We start from the raw sequence: 16,060 nt of genomic DNA on the forward strand, positions 1-16,060 counted from the left end.
GAAAACAGATAGCTCTGTTCTAATCGCCCTAAAACAGTTAGCAAGTAAAGGTATCTGTAATTCCCTAAGTTTTTTTTTACAAAGGTATTTTTCTTAAAGCATGTACAGTACGTGAATTATATAAGTTTAAGCCTGGAAGACGGTATATACTTGAAAACCGTATAACAACGAAATCTTTGGCAAGCTGTACAAACAGAAGTACGTTGCAAAAGTGACCATTGTTAATGAAACCACATTTATTAATTTATGAATAAGTACCATTGTGAATATTTGGTTATTAATTTATTTATATTGGACGTGAATAATTTGCTCAGTGCTTTATTTTAGATTTAATATAATTGAAATATACGATAATGAATTAAACAAATATAACTTTTATATTATCTCTGCCAATTATAAACCATTACACAAATACAGGATTAAGTATGGTCTCTAAAATTAGATACTTTGAAATTTACTAAAAGCTAGGATATTAGAATTTTGTTACAGATGCCAGGTAATATTCTAATTAAATCAAATTTGCCGTGAAATTAATGGTTAAGTGGTAAAATATACTTCTTTTATGTATATTTTTCTAAATAAAAATAAAAAATAATTTTCATAAATATTGCCAACGCTAAGCTTGGTTTAGGTAATTATATATGAAGCCGAAATGAGGTGGATAGATTTGAGGTGGTTTCACGTGACTAATGAAGTATTGGCACTGCATTGTTATGGAAGAAGGACATGGAGTTTGATTGGTTATTTCTATTCGTGTAAAGGAATCTCTTAATTTTGTTCAACATTGAAGATATCAGGATGCCAGATAACTCCTAATCAATCAATCAATCAACATTAAAACCTAAGGGTCAAGTTACGCTAAGTGCATAAGTTTGAAATCTAATTTTCAGATTGTTTTAAAGTTTCAGATTGTTTGTAGCATTTAATAAATTAATTCTATGCATTTTATTGGATTTTAGTATCTAGGTTACTGATATCCTAAAAAGCAGTTATACTAAGTTTTTCACCCTTGGTAACGTATTTCAATTACTGATGCATTTGAGAACGAGATTAAATTGGGTCTTTAAAAGACCTTATGAATAGGTATTCTGATACTTGAAAGTTTTTAGAGCTTTATATTTAGAGGTTTCTGTACCTAAAATGTATCTTTCAGGCTATCTGAAAGATAAGGGTTTATGTCTGGGTACTGTAAAAACTGATCCTGGCCAAATTTGTTAGACTCGGTCACTTTTTACTTTGGTTCCCTTTACCGCGATGGGAAATTATTAAGAAGGTATTGTCATTGTACTGTTAATATGAAACAAATACAAATTTCAATAATATATCGTTTATTAGCCTAAAAAAAATGCTTAAATTGTTATAGAGCCTCGTCTAATTGCTACAATTGTTACAATGCTAAGTGAGTCAAGGCCTTGTCTAAATTCACACGTTTCGGTTATTACCTGGTTTTACCTGACCTCTTATTAGCTCTCTCTACTTATGTCTATCACCACGGGATATAATTTTTCAACTACGTGGACTTTTATAAGCGTGAGATATAATTATTAAGATTTAATGTATCTTAAGGTATTCAAAAATGACTTACCTTTTGGGAAGTATCGCATTTTTAAATTTGAATACACAAACTGGTTTTTGTCAGTTAAAGAAAATGTTGAGAAATTTATATGGACTTTTATACGCTTGCATTATTGAGTTTTTTACTATAAATCGACTCGATAATATGTAGATTTTCTCTTTAATTGAAATATATTTAGTTTTCTGTGGAATTCAACCTATTTCAATTCAATTTCTCTGCAAGACTTACACTTCAAGGTTTAGATCTAAAGTGAAGGCAACGATTAACAATTTTATAAAATAATAATTCACAATGTTGCTTAAGAACTCCTGCTCTGTTACAAAGATTATGAAATATACTAACAAAATGGTGCTGAATAATTGACTGGATTGTCTTGAAATGAATGTATCAATAATGTCTCTATACAAAAATGTTTAGGTACGCTTTACTTCTTAACATTAAATACCTTTATTGCCGTAAAAGCTGCTAAATCTTAGTTATACTGGCCACCAAAATGTATTTAAAAGTGTTCCACGCAGATATTGATAGTACTTGCTTTTCAGTCTGTGCTATAATAAACAAATCTAATATATTTTTGGGTCTACTGCGTAAATCTAGTCGTGTTCAATAAACCATTTTTGATAGCTACAGTGAACATTAATGAAAGATGTTTAAACATTTTACAATTCTATTATAAAATAGAAGTAATTATATGGGGCAGTTGCTTCATAAAGGTAAAATCATTAAAATATTTTATCTATCCATTTTCTAATCATTTATTAATGAAAATTTTCTTTTTCAGGCAAGGCATCGCCACAACCTACATTAGTTTCAATCCAAGTCCTTTCAATACACTATAAAGTAGATTCAGTACAACTCAAGTTACCCTAATCAAGCTATTAAGCGTTAAGTTTCGTCCATTTAACAAGTAAATTCAATATTTTGCAAGATTAAGGCCACTGCATGCGATAATTCTATCTTTCTGTCTCAGACTGGTAAACTTGAAGTTAAAGCCGATATTCTTTTAACAAGGCAAGGTTTAACTGGGAACGATATTTTCAACAATGGTTGAAGTATAAAACTTTGTTGTTTTTATTTTTTTACCATCGTACCGTGGTTTATAGATAGTTGTTTTTATGTTACAAAAAAGAGTCGCCAATTATTGTATTCATTTGAAATAAATTGTATTTAAAAGTCTGTTTATCCAGATTTATTGATAGCTTAGGCTCACCCATAACTTTCGAACTGCCTAGTCATAATGTAGAGTGATTTCCATCTTCATTCATTATGGTTTTTAGAACCTACTAGTTATAGTTAATTGAAATTCAGTAATCCTTAAATAATGTTGATTTTGCTATTGAACTTCCAAATTATCGAGTTTTTTTATAAGCAACAAAAATATCCTTGTTAGGCTTAAGTATAGTACAGGAACATCACAAATACCAATCTTGAGAAAAAAAAATCTTATGTTACAGTAATAAACATGTGTTAATATTACGCAAAAGTGACTCTATATGAAAAAGCAGGTAGATTTCAGATTCAAAATAAATCAGTTTCACGTCTTTGATTTGCTTATGCAGAAGCTTGGGTTGTATTGAATCGACATTTTCGAGGTATTGAAACGACTTGCTATAGAGGAGATTTCCTGTTCATAATGATGTACGGCTGATCAACTGGATTAACACAAGATGAGTTGAGGACAGTGGACTCCTAAGAATTCGAATACGCATCCCAAGATTCAAGTCGCTGATTTCCATAAGGAGAAAAGATTATATAAAGTCAAGACGAAAGAAAACCATTTTTTCGGCGTGTTGTGATTCAGCAGATTTGACAAATAAGATGGGGCTTCATACAGTATCTTTCTACAGATGTATCTTGCTTAAATTTTGCATATAACGAATGTATGGGACCGTAAAACAATTGAATGAGAAATGTATTGAGGTGATAGTTCCCCTTCATTGATGTGGAAATATTCATGTGGAGGTAAGTTTATTCATTTTTAACATTTGTTAATCACAACATTTTACATCCATTTCCTTGTCTAACCTTATATATATATATATATATATATATATATATATATATATATATATATATATATATATATATACACATATTTATATATATGCATATATATATATATATATATATATATATATATATATATATGCATATATATATGCATATATATATATATATATATATATATATATATAAATATATATATATATATATATATATATATATATATATATATATATATATATATTATATATATATATATATATATATATATATATATATATATATATATGAAAGCCCTTGTAAAATAGGGAATAGAGGAATCTTATGTTAGACCACCTGAAAATATTTATACAGGAAGTACAGCAATCCTAAAACTATATAAGGATATTGAGAAAATTCCAATTGAGAAAGGAGTTAGACAAGAGACCCCATCTCTCTTAAAGTATTCACAGCATAATTAGAAGAAATTTTTGAGAATTTAGATTGAGAATGAGAATGACAGACAATTGATGAATATTAAGAATAATAGACTGGATCCTAGAGATTGTAAAAGAAGCAGGCGAAGGAAGAGAAGACGATGGATTGACGAACTAAGAAAGTTTGTTGGTGTGGACCATAAACAGATCCAAGTGGAAAAACATGTCTGAGGCCTTTGTTCTGTAGTGGATATGGTACTGTAGTGGATATGGTTCTAAAATGAGAGGTTGTGCTAAACTTTACTTTCTTTCAATGATCTTTCATTTCATCTAAATTCAATTGCTCAGTGATAAGATGCTATAATGTTAAATAACTATTTCGCTACCTGAAAATAACCTCCAGTTATCTAAGGTGAAGTTGGGATTATCATCATTTTTTATTTGTGGTAATCAAGATATGCTAGACAAAGGCCCCTATTCTACAAGTGCTTCCTTGTCTTGTGTTCGAATGGTACCGTAGAGAAAGCCGTTAGGTTGTAACTGAGAGGCAAAGTGAAGACAATTAAACTTTATTAAACAGACATCGAGCTTATGCAGTATATCATGAATTACGAACAAAAACGTCACAAAAATTCAAACAAAATAAAATATGAGCTACCATGCTTACACATGTTGCTCTATTATCATTGCAGGGAAGAGCGAGTGATAAGACAAAAAAGTAAAACCGTTACAGTGTAAGAGCGTGTATGAAACATATATGGTTACATGGCTCCCCTTTAAAAATGACATACATGTGAAATAAGCTGGCCGGCTCTAGGGAGGCATACTGTAGGCGGACCATCTCGCAGGAGATATGAAGGTTTTAGGTGATCAATGGAGACCCAGTCTTCTTTGCCACGAACGTTAATTAAGAAAGCCTTCAGAGTACAACGGATCACGAGGAAAGGATGTGTGTTAGGAGGTGTTAGAGGTGGCTTGCTAGTGTAATTACGCAGGAAAACATGCGTTGCAGAGTGCAAATCTGTTGGTGTGTGTTGCTTCGCTGGGGGTTTGTAAGCCTGGAGGTATGGATTAAATTTTCCCACAAACGGACGTAGCCCCTGCAGATTATCAGAGGAGGCTGTAGACAAAAAAAAATTTGGCAGGGATGACCAGCTGGCTGCCATACATCATTTCAGCTGTCAAGACAACCAGGGCAGCTTTAGGACTGGTTCCTAGTCCCAGGACGACCCAGGGAAGCTGAGTAAATTAGCTGGAGTCATTGCAGCAGGACCCCAAAGCTGCTTTGAGGGTGCGATGAAAACATTCAACCATTCCATTGGCAGCAGGGTTGTAGGCATTTGTCTGATGCAGGGTAATGCCCAGGAGATTAGCTAATGATGTCCACAAATGAGAGGTGAAAGTGGTACCCCTGTCAGAAGTCATATGCTCAGGGATACCGAACCTCGCTATTCACCGAGAGAGTAAGGCAGATGTACATGAGGTCGATGTTGCAGTTTCCATGGGAATGCCTTTAGGCCAACGAGGGAAGCGGTCAATGATGGCAAACAGGTAATAATGTACATCGACATAAATGGGGGCAAAACAACTGAGGTTGAGGATATACTTTGGAATTTTGGTATAAAGTACAGGTATGGACCCCAATCCTTAGCATCCATAGTAATGCCATACCAAATAAACTTCATCTTCAGTAGCTGTGCAGTGGATCAGCGCTAGGGATGTGAAACACCGTGAATGAAATCAATCTCCTGTCGGTGCATGAGAGCAGGTGGCCATGGTCGTGGTGTACCAGTACTGACATCACAGGGGAGAGTGGCTTTGGAGTCATTGAGGCAGACGTCTCCCCAACGGAGGGATATGCATTATGTACATTGGTACAATGGATCTTTTTGTTTGGCTTCTGCCAAGGCATTGTAATCTAGTCCCAGGTCATTGGCAGCTAATATGTTTCTTGACAGGGCGTCGGCAATGGGATTAATTTTTCCGGGGACATGTTGAAGGGTACAATTATATTTACCAACGGCAGAGAGATTTCGGCATGGACGGACAGACCAGGCATCAGACCGTCAAGTGAAGACATACACCAGAGGCCTATGGTCCGTGCGAATGACGAAGGGTGTACCTTCTCAGAAGTAGCGAAAATGTCGGACAGCCAAGTGCACTTCCAGCAATTCTCGGTCGAATGTAGCGTAGCCGGATTCCACCTTGGATAGTTTTCTACTCAAGAAGGCCTATGGAGTACTACACCAATAGCAACGTCGCTGCCATCGGTAGAGAGGAGAGGGACATGTGGCACGGGTAAAGTAAGAGCACCAGTGGTTAGGGCATTCTCTAAAGCGTTGCAGAAGGCTGCTTCTTGAAGGGGATCCCGCTTTAGGTCTTTTGGCTTGCCTTTGAGTGAGGCTTAGAGGGGGGCAAGAGTAGCAGTGATAGCTGACAGGAAGCGATGATAATAGTTGATAATGCCCAAGAATTCTTACAGTGCTTTGATGGTTTAGGGCGTGGGGAAGTTCGAACGGTTGCAACATTCTCAGGGAGGATCTGGACTCCTTCAGGAGTGATGCGGTGCCCTAAGACAATACTTCGTTGGCGCCAAAGGTACACTTGTTGTACCAGACTACAAGGCTGTTTTGTTTTAGGAGGTTAAACACGATGCTTAGGTGATGGAAGTGTTCCTCTTTGGAGAAGAGAACACATGTCTGTTGTCCATGTAACATACACAGAAGGGTAGGTCCCTTAAGATGCCATCCATGAGGCATTGAAAAGTGCCCCCAGCATTACAAAGGCCATACCAGGAGTAATTGGAGGTGTATATACCAAAGGGTGTGGTGATGCAGTCTTTGAGATGTCTTCTGGGTTCATAGGCACCTGATAATACCCCTTCAGGAGGTCAAGCATTAAGAAAACCTTCTCTTTGTGCAAGTAGGTCAGGTCAGCAATGTTTGGGAGGGATTAGTGATCCAGACCTTTCTGCATGTTCAGGTGCATATAATCCCCATATGGATGCAGGGAGCCATCTTTCTTCAGGATGATGTGTAAAGGTGAATGTTTGTTTACCGGCTGCAAAACAATCTAGTGCCAGATACCTGAATCTGGCAAATACTGGGGGCCCCGTCATCTTGATATGGTGATAAATACAGTTTTTTCCGTAACCGAAATACAAACCACGCTATTTAAATAGGGTATTACTTTCGGCGTAACTGAAATGACGAGCCATTAGATTTTTAATGAGGGTTAACTACCCCCTCGCTTGTTAGCGGGGGGTAGGGGAGGGGTAGCTAGCTACCCCTCCCCCCTCACACACCGTTGAACTGATCCACTTCACTTTTGGTTCGGGTGATGGTCAGACGTGTCTGCTCTCACCCTCGCATTGACAGCCTTAATCTTTTTTGCTTTCTCTTTCAGTTTGTGTGTTTGGAAGTTGGCCTCTCTCCTTATCATGCGGAAATGCCCTGGTTTACCCGACCGCCCTTGTGGGACTTATATGTCGGCGGTCGAGAAGGACCCTCACACCTTGTGTCCGTTCTGCAGAGGTCAACGGTGTGATAAGGATAAGGTGTGCAGTGAGTGCAGGGAGTGGTCTACCTCCTTGTGGGAGAGGTTTTCCCGGCGACGGAAGAAGTCTAAGCGGGATCTTTCTGTTTCAAGGGTTTCCTTGAAGAAGGAAAATTCCAAGGACTCTTCTTCCATTGCCCGATCCTCCTCCGAAGCTCCCGCTCGATCGGTCTCTCGTGAGAGGCCGTCGAGTGGTAGCGTAGGCCGTTCTTCTGTTTTCCGACCTCGGGGTTCGGGAAGGGGAGTTGCCTCCCATAGATAGGCAGCTCCTCTTCCTCCTCCGGGGGAGGATTTATCTGTTTCTGCTTCTGTTTATAATGATGATTTATTACAGCTTTAGGCTTCCTTGGGGCTTAAGGGTTCTCCCTCCAGGGAAGCCCTGTTTGACTTGATCCAGTTGGGAGCAGCTGTCAAACAGTCGCCGGTGATAGCGGAGGTTGACCCTCTGTCTATCGCCGACGTTGTTGTGGCAGAGGATTCCGATGGGTCGGGTCAAACCCCTGCCTTGGGTGCTGATGTTGCTGAAGGCTCAGTTCCCCCCTCCGAACATCCTTCGAGGGAGGAGCTGAGCCCAACGGTCTCTCCTGCAGGTGATTCTCCCCCTCGGGGGAGTTCACTGACAGAGACTCCTCTCCGGAGGACCAACGATGGTGTTCCTGCTCCCAGAGGACTTATCCGTCACAAGGCTCGCCGCCCTCTTTGCCGTAGAGGTCTTTCTTCTCCCCACAAGGGAGTTAGGAGACGCCTCTTCGGCTCCTCGCCCTCGCCGTCCCCCACAGAGGATCCTCCTTGTCATGAGTCGACCGTTGCTGCCGCATCTCTGGACCTCTCTGCAGATCGTTCGCGATCTCCTATGCCTGCCAGACCTGCTAACACTCCTTCACCGTTAGTGGCAGCTGATGCGCAGTGGGCGCCCTCGCACCCCGTTATCCAACGGGAACCGGTCCCTTCGGTGCAAAAGGGCTTGTCTCACAATGTGAGCAAGTCCCTTAAGTGCCAGGTTTTACCTGTGTGCCCACATTCTCCTGCACGCTCGCGCGCAGCTACGCGCAAGCCTTCTCCTGTTCCTGCTGTTGCTGAGTGTCATCCTGTGCCGGAAACATCGCGCCAGCAATCTCCTATGGCAGAGTCGACATGTCAGCGCGCTCCTGCTTGCCATCGATCTCCTGCTCGCCAGTGCTCTCCTACTCGCAAGCGATCTCCTGTACGCCAGCGATCTCCTCCTCGCCAGCGCACATCTGCGCGCCCTGATCCTGATACGCGCCCTACACGCCCACGATCTCCTGCGCGCCCACGATCTCCAGCTCGCCAGCGAACTTCCCCTGCGCGCTAACGCGTAACTACGCGCCATCGCTCACCCGCGTGCCCATGATCTTCGGATCTGGGCGTAGGAAGGAAGCCTCATCCTTCTCCTTCTCGCCAGCGTTCACCTGCGTGCCCTCAGAACTCGCCCTCTCGTCAACCCTCGCCTACGCGCCATCGTGCTCAGTCACCTTCGCGCCCACAGGTTCCAGCTCCTACCGTGCGCACTTCCAGAGGTGGACGGGATACGATGCGCCCACGCGCCCACGAGCAGTCTCCTTCACGCGCTTCTAAGCCTGCTGATCCTGCCCCCCATCTGTCTTCTCCAGATCGCGCACCTGCACGCCAGCGATCTCCGGCGTGTCCGCGCGCCCCATCGCCTGCGCGTCATCACTCTCCAGCACGCCCACGCGCCCACGAGCCTGCTCGCAGAAGATCACCTGCACGCCCACGTGCAACCTCACCTGTGCGCAGTCGCTCACCTGCTCGCCCTCCGCGCCATCGCTCTCCTGTGCGCCATCGCTCGCCTGCGCTCCGTCGCTCGCCTACGCTCCGTCGTTCGCCTACGCGCTGTCATTCTCCTGGTCGCCAGCACTCGCCCGTGCGCCCTCGCCTGCGCGCCCACGCGCACCCTCACCCGCGCGCCCACGCACCTTCACGCCCACGCGCCTTCACGCCCGAGCGCCCACGCACACGTGCGCAAACTTTCGCCCCCGCACGAACCTGGGATTGTTCCATCGTGCGAGCACCAGCGCGAGCCCAAGTGCGATTCTCTCCGGGTTTCGCAACGCGAGCTTCCTAGCGAGTCTTCTGGAGCGAGAACAGTCGGGTCATCTTTTTCACGGTCCCCCCCCCCCCCCCCCCCGCAAGCTCAGAACAGCGCGCTCGTAGGAGGAGGGGAGGTCTTCAGAGAGGTCTAGGCACCAATCTTCTTCCCTTTCTTTTCAGGCAGGCCCTATGGTATCTACTCCGAAGGATCGCCCGATCACCTTCCCTCCAGCAGGAGTCTCTGACACTGCGTCTGTCAGTAAGCAGCCATGGTTTGGGTCCCTTATCAGAGCTGTCGTCCAGGCTGTTAAGCCTACCTTCGCTGATTTGGGTCTCAAACCAATGGCAGCTCCGACCCCACTGAAGAAGAAGAGAGGAGTAGAGATCGTGGTGACTTCTCCCAGGGTCAAACTGGCACCTAAGAAGTCCGTAAGGAAGGCTCCTCACCCCCCCCCCCCCCCCCCACGACGTTTTCTCCTTCTCCTGTGGACGAAGCTTTTCCGTCCTCAGGAGAATCTACCCAGGTGAGATCTTCTCCCACCGCACCAATGGGAGAGACCCCACCACGAGTAGGAGAATCGTCCCATGTTGGGGCGGAGAGGAGCCCTCAGACTTCGTTGCTGGAGTTCTGCATCCCTCCTAGAAGGGAACCCAAGGATTCGAAGACTATCCCGAAGTCTTCTTCCAGGATTCGACCAGAGCCAGCGATACCCCAGGAGAACGTCCACGTGTCCCCCCAAGTAGAGCATCTGGGGACAGGAGACTTTGCTGCCAGTTCACCAAGAGGAGAGCAGCAAGAGTCAGAACATGCCTTCTGGCAAGTCTTGACTCTGATGAGGCATCTCAACGGGTTCAAGGACCCAGAGATCGCCCCTCGTGAGGGCAAGGACACGGTCCTGGACCGAGTCTTTGGCACTCAGAAACCCACTAAGCCCAGTGCGGCTTTGCCTTGGTCCCAAGGGGTGAAGAGTGCCAGGGATAAGGTTGAGGGCCAGCTCTCCAAGCTTGCCTCCTCTAGCCGTTCCACTGCTGGCAACAAGCTCCTCCCACCTCCTCGTGTCCAACAGATCATGGAGGAGTCTTGTTTAGCTCTTCCACTCCACCACTCTGTGGAAGAGCTTGCCAGGGGAGTCTCTCTTGAGAGACTCTCCAGCCGGCAAGTGACACTTTCGGCAACAGAGATCCTGAGTCAGGAGAAGGTCGCAAAGTGGGCCATGCAGGCCACTTCGTGGCTGGATGTCTGGCTGGGGTCTCTGGGCATCCTGCTGCGATCCGAGGATCTGTACAAGGAGAGCACCAGGAAGGCCTTGGAGACCTTCCTCCTTTTGGGCACGCGCACCATTGAGTTTCTGGCCCACCAAGTCTCGAACTTGTGGGCAAACTCGATCCTGAAGCAACGTGATGCAGTGACCGAGAGGTTCCACTCGAAGGTACCAGCCGTGGATGTCTGCAAGCTCAGACACACTTCCCTCCTGGGAAAGAGTTTGTTTGAGCCCAAGGATGTGGAACAGGCAGCTGAGAGGTGGAGAAAGTCGAACCAGGATTCTCTTCTCCAAAGGGCTCTTACAACAAAGCCCTACAAACCTCCAGCACCTCAACAACCTCGCCAGTCTAAGACGACGAGGCTCTTACAACAAAGCCCTACAAACCTCCAGCACCTCAACAACCTCGCCAGTCTAAGACGACGAAACCGGCAGCGGCAGCAAAGACGACGGTGTCCAAGCAGCAGCCCTTTCCTGTCAGACAAGAAGGGCAAAAAGTCCTCCAGGGGAGGCAAGAATCCTAGAGGGAGCGGCCGAGGCCGTAAACGCTGGGATTGGCAATTGCCCTGCATGTCCACCAGTGGGGGGATGCCTTAAAAGTTGCGTATTCAGGTGGCAGCAACTCGCGGCCGATTCCTGGACAATCTCCGTGATCAGTCAGGGATATCGCGTCCCGTTCATAACATCTCTTCCTCCCCTGACAGCGAATCCAGTGTCGTTGAGCTCCTATGCCATGGGATCGGCAAAGGGGCTAGCCCTACTGGCAGAAGTCGAGACCATGCTGAAGAAGGATGCTCTCCAGGAGGTCGTCGACGGCTCCCCAGGCTTCTTCAGTCGACTCTCTCTTGTAAAGAAGGCGTCTGGAGGCTGGAGACCAGTCATCGACCTCTCAGCTCTGAACAAGTTTGTCAAACAAACTCCATTCAGCATGGAGACAGAAGACACGGTCAGACTTGCAGTAAGACCGCAAGACTTCATGTGTACACTGGATCTGAAGGAAGCGTACTTCCAGATCCCAATCCATCCGTCTTCCAGGAAGTACTTAAGATTCAGCCTAGACAACAAGATCTACCAATTCAAGGTGCTATGTTTCGGTCTCTCCACAGCACCCCAGGTATTCACCAGAGTGTTTACCCTCATCTCTTCGTAGGCACACAGGATCGGCATCTGTCTCCTCCGTTATCTAGATGACTGGCTGATTCTAGCAGACTCGGAATCGACCCTTCTTCGACACCGAGACAAGCTTCTGGGAATTTGCCAAGATCTAGGGATCATGGTAAATCTCGAGAAGTCTTCTCTGCTTCCATCTCAATGACTGGTATATCTAGGTATGATATTGGACACCAATCTCCACAAAGCCTTTCCATCAGACAACAGGATAGCAAGGCTGGGGAGGGTCGCAGATCCTTTCCTCAGACGAGAAGAGCTTCCAGCCCAATCGTGGTTACGTCTCCTAGGTCACCTTTCCTCCTTGGCCCATCTAGTTCCAAACGGCCGCCTCAGGATGAGATCCCTGCAATGGCGGCTCAAGTCCCGGTGAAATCAAGGCCACGATTCCCCGGACATTCTGGTCCCTATGGGTCCTGCGGAACGGACGGATCTTCAGTGGTGGGTGACCGACGAAAACCTCCAAAAGGGAGTGGATCTTCTCGTCCTCCCCCCCGGATTTGATGCTGTTCTCGGACGCTTCAAAATAAGGGTGGGGGGCCCACGTTCTGAACCACAGGACCTCAGGCCTATGGTCAGAATCAGAAAAGTGCCTCCACATAAATCAGCTAGAGATGATGGCCGTATATCGGGCACTTCAACAGTTCCAACAAACCCTGGCGGGTCACTCCATGGTGGTGATGAGCGACAACACCACGGTAGTGGCTTACATCAACAAGCAGGGAGGTACCTTTTCAGAACAGCTATCCCATCTTGCAGTAGAGATACTGAGATGGACCGAAGTCCACTCGATTCCACTATCGGCTCGCTTCATTCCAGGCAAAAGGAATGTGCTCGCCGACAGTCTGAGCAGAGCATCGCAGATAGTGAGTACCAAGTGGTCTTTGGATCCTCAGTAGCCAACAAAGTCCTGACTTTGTGGGGTTCCCCAACGGTGGACCTGTTCGCGACAGCCTTGAACTTCAAGTTTCCGCTGTACTGTTCCCCAGTCCCGGACCCCAAGGCACTCTGGCAAGATGCCTTCCAACAACGGTGGGACAACATCGACGTTTACGCCTTCCCACCGTTCTGTCTGATGAGAAGGGTGCTCAACAAGACCAGAATATCAGTCAACCTGCCAATGACTCAAATAGCTCCGCTATGGCATCATGCAGAGTGGTTCCCGGACCTTCTGCAGCTCCTGACGGAACTCCCGAGAGAACTTCCTCCACGACATGAGCTATTCAAGCAACCACACTGCAACATTTTCCACAAAGCCGTAGCATCGCTTCGGCTTCACGCCTGGAGACTATCCAGCATCTCCTCACAGAGAGAGGGTTTTCGCAACAAGTTGCGGAAAGGATGTCTCGGCACCTGCGAAAGTCATCCGCAGGGGTCTACCAGGCGAAGTGGAGAGTCTTCTTTGGTTGGTGTCGTGGAAGGGCAGTGAAAGGCTATTGCTCAGCCTTAAGCCTAGCCTTCAGGCTGAAAGGAATGGACATTTCCTCCTCGCTGGAACTTTCTCTACTCATACGAAACTACGAGATTACCTGCCCTCAGTCGGAAGTGAGACCTCCTCCATGGAACGTGGTTCGAGTCCTCAGGTCTCTTAAGAGACCTCCGTTCGAACCATTACGCCAGGCTTCTGATCGTCACCTGACTTGGAAGACGGTGTTCCTACTCGCATTGGCCTTGGCCAAGCGAGTCAGCGAACTTCATGGTCTCTCGTACGACGTCGCCCATTCAAGGGGATGGGGGGAGATAACGTTCGGGTTCGTCCCTGAGTTCGTGGCTAAGACTCAAAATCCTGGGATTCCGGACCCACGGTTCGACTCCTTCCGGATTTCGAATCTCCGTTCTGTAACAGATGACCCAGACCATCTCCTACTGTGCCCAGTGAGGAGTCTGAGGCTCTATCTTAAGAGAACAGCTGCAGCCCGTCCTTGAGTGCTAGCATTGTTTGTGAGCACAGGATGGACGAAGAGGAGGGTCACTAAGAACACCATCTCAGCATGGATTCGCAGGGTCATCCACCATTCCCTGAATCCAGACCCTCCTCCGTCACGTCGCCCTAGAGCTCACGATGTCAGAGGCATCGCTACGTCCCTGGCATTCAAGAGAAAGTACTCAGTGACGCAGGTTCTACAAGCTGGGGTCTGGAAGCGTCAAACGACCTTCACAGCCTACTGCCTGCAGGACGTGACCCACAGGAGGCTCGATACGTTCTCTATCGGCCCTGTGGTGGCTGCACAACAGCTGGTCTAAACCTCAGGCTCCTTAATGGACAAGTAGCAGAAGGTTGAGGGCATTGTTACCCGGTTTTAGGTTGCGTGAATGAAAAAGTATGCCTGGCCCTTACTCTTTTCTTCATCCTCCCCTCTCTTGGGGAAAGCAGCTTCCTGGGTTCTCTGCACAGCTGACCTCAAACCACTGCAGGTAAACCATGCTTCCTTGTGTTCCTAGTATTAAGATAATACTGTCACGTCCCCCATACCCTGACGAGGTGGTATTGGGAACGTCCTATCCTAGAATTCCATTTAAAGGATTCCAGGTAAGCTTCCTAGGACGAGTCACACTTCATTCCTTCACACACAAGCTTACGTAGGCCGCATGTTCCATGCAGAGCAAGGGATTTGCGAGGTGCAGGGACTCCTCATCTCGAGTGCTACACACTCGGATTCTGAGCCCCCGGGCAAAGCCAAATCCAGTAAGGCTGGGACTTACCACCCTTCCTAAAGGTTAAGTCACCCTATTTAAATAGCGTGTTTTGTATTTCAGTTACGGAACAATGTATTTTTCCTTACCACTCAAACCTTAGCTATTTAATCATATTTGCCCGCTAGCCCTGTCCCCCGTGAAGTCCTACCTCTAAGCGAAGTGAATCAGTTCACCGGTGTGGGAGGGGGAAGGGGTAGCTAGCTACCCCTCCCCTACCCCCCGCTAGCTAGCGAGGGGATAGTTAACCCTCGTTAAAAATCTAATGGCTCGTCATTTCAGCTACGCCGAAAGTAATACCCTATTTAAATAGCTAAGTTTTGTATGGTTAGGAAAAATACAAATTATCTACGAATTTGTCATGTTTGGCAGGAACCATGGATGTTTGGCGAAGTTCTGGATGGAAGACTTCCAGATACAATGTGAGGAAGTGGACATAGGCCTCCTTGGTGCACTGATATGGAGAGCAAGGTCGGAGGGGAAGGGTTGAAAAGGTGTCAATGAGTAAGAATCTACGTCAACTAACCATCAGCGAGCAATATCAACCAGGAGGTGGAAATGGGAGAGGAAATCCGCACTGAGGATTAGCAATGTGATATCAGCAACGAGAAACGTCCAATGTTATTTGGCACTTCCAAACGATAATGTGAAATTCCAATACCTGTGGGTATTGCAGATCCATTGGCAGTTACCAGGTGGAGGTCGACAGGCTTAGACAGACTACGCCATGTCATGGAAAGTGGCCTTGGCAGGAGAGACGCAAGCACCAATGTCTACCAAAAATCGCACACCCGTACCTGAATCATGTAAAAAGAAAAGGTTAGGGACAGGGGAGGCCACCACCACCAGCGATTGCCTACTTACACATTATTTGGCCACTGACAACAGCTCGCACATCTCTTCACTGCAGCCCTGAATCTTGAGTGGTAGTAGCATAACTGTAGCCGATTGATGTCAGGAAGTGGCTGTAGAGATCGTTGGTTGGGGTGTGGGCGAGTGGTGGCATATGTGGGTGGTAAGCGGCTTTGTCACCACTCCGGCACATCTCCGAGTGGGCGTCTGTGTCCTACTGCATTCACGTCAGCTTTAGTTGATGTTGAATTGTTGTCCTCTTCGTCAGGAGTGGAGGCATTGATGGAGGTCTTGAAGGTAGTGAAGTGGCTGTCCATAAGGGCATTAGTTTTAGTCATCAGATCCTTCATGGGCAAAGTATCCACATTGAGGATGGCAGAGCATACAGGTTCAGGTTAGTGTCATACCCAAAAGGTACGAAGTAGGTTTACCTCACAAGGAGAGTTGTTTGCGGAAGGTTGTAG

At 46.0% G+C, this 16,060-nt stretch overlaps 1 long non-coding RNA gene across 1 annotated transcript in view; it reads left to right on the top strand.

Moving 5' to 3' along the window:
- Nucleotides 1-16,060, top strand: part of LOC137618222 (uncharacterized) — a 28,274-nt gene that overhangs the window by 4,880 nt on the left and 7,334 nt on the right. The window contains exon 2 of the long non-coding RNA XR_011039755.1: nucleotides 2,358-3,538. This is a non-coding gene — a long non-coding RNA (uncharacterized lncRNA). The remainder of the gene's footprint in view (nucleotides 1-2,357; nucleotides 3,539-16,060) is intronic.

This window comes from Palaemon carinicauda, chromosome 24 (assembly GCF_036898095.1).
Source record: "Palaemon carinicauda isolate YSFRI2023 chromosome 24, ASM3689809v2, whole genome shotgun sequence".
Classification (NCBI taxonomy): domain Eukaryota; kingdom Metazoa; phylum Arthropoda; class Malacostraca; order Decapoda; family Palaemonidae; genus Palaemon; species Palaemon carinicauda.